The sequence below is a fragment of the Orycteropus afer genome, unplaced genomic scaffold (assembly GCF_000298275.1).
Source record: "Orycteropus afer afer isolate SDZICR_OR568_19922 unplaced genomic scaffold, OryAfe1.0 scaffold00030, whole genome shotgun sequence".
In the NCBI taxonomy this organism is placed as follows: domain Eukaryota; kingdom Metazoa; phylum Chordata; class Mammalia; order Tubulidentata; family Orycteropodidae; genus Orycteropus; species Orycteropus afer.
Window position 1 is genome coordinate 576,605 of NW_006921617.1, and position 1,337 is coordinate 577,941.

Here is a 1,337-nt window from a genome sequence, read left to right on the forward strand (position 1 = left end):
AAATCTTCACCCAAATCCTAAAAAAAAAAAAAAAAAAAACATGCAGTACAGCAGTCTCTGACAGGAACACAGGTAATTCCTCAATTGTCTAATTGGGTTGAGTGTGTGAGGGGGTGTATGTCTAAATACACAACTTTATTTGAGATGTATAATTTATTTGAATATGCAATTTAGAGTCATGTTTTCTATCTAGTGACATAGATTCTAAATTTGGATTCTAAATTATATTTTTCTAAAATTGGAAATTATCAACACTGCAATAAATATTCATAAAACAGGAAGTTGATATCCCTTCTTCACCGAACCCATGGATGACATAGATCTTCTTTCTCTCCTTGTTTTTCAAAAATTAAGCAACAAGTTCTTGCCATATAATAATCTTTTCCTACTTTTCTTATTTATAACAGCAAAGGCTTTCTGATATGATTGTGTTTTGTTCTCAGTTTGATAGAATAAAAGTTAAACGAGAAGCATTTTTTGATTACTTGACACTGAAGACCTCACTGAATGGTTCACCAAAATATACTGACCTCTTGCCTTTCTCTCTCCTTCTCTCATCTAAACAGGAAATGTCCATTACCAAGATCTCCTAGCCGCAAGCAGTGAATGAGCTATTGGGCTACTTCACCGGCAGCTCTCAGTGCTCAGGGAAAGAAAGATGCTTATTATCCCAAAGAAAGAGTGCAGACAAATACATCAAAGCTATAGATTATATACAGTCATTTTTTGCTGTATGGAAAAGAAATAAGAAATTCAGTACCAATTATTATGAAAGATTGATTTGTGATTTTTTAAAATCCATTTTGAAATATTTTAGTAAAAGTTTTCATTGATGGCAGATGGTGAATTCTGTTATCATTTCTTTTCTTAATAAAAATAACAATGACATTGACATTACCATGGTCTAACTGGTCTCCATATGTTCCCCCCTTTCTGTGTGATATATCACATTTGAATGTATTTACTTGTATATCAGTCATAGTAAAGAAAATATGCATTTATTTGTTATGTCTTGTAGAATGTTATGACATTTTTTCAGGTATTCAAGGCAATTTGGACGTAAAATTATAATCCATTTATAACCTACTAGAATTTTATATTCTTAGACCTCTGGTTCTCAAACAGATGATTTTGTCCCCTTAGGGAACATATGAGAGCTCTGGTGGCATAGTGCCTAAGACACTTGACTACTAACCGGAAGGCTGGCAGTTCAAACCCACCAGCCACTCCTCAGAAGGATGGTTGAGCAATCTACTTCCATAGTGATACCGCCTCCGAAACCAAAGAAGGGGTTGTTATGAGTCGAATTCGACTTGATGGCAGAGCTTTTTTTTTTT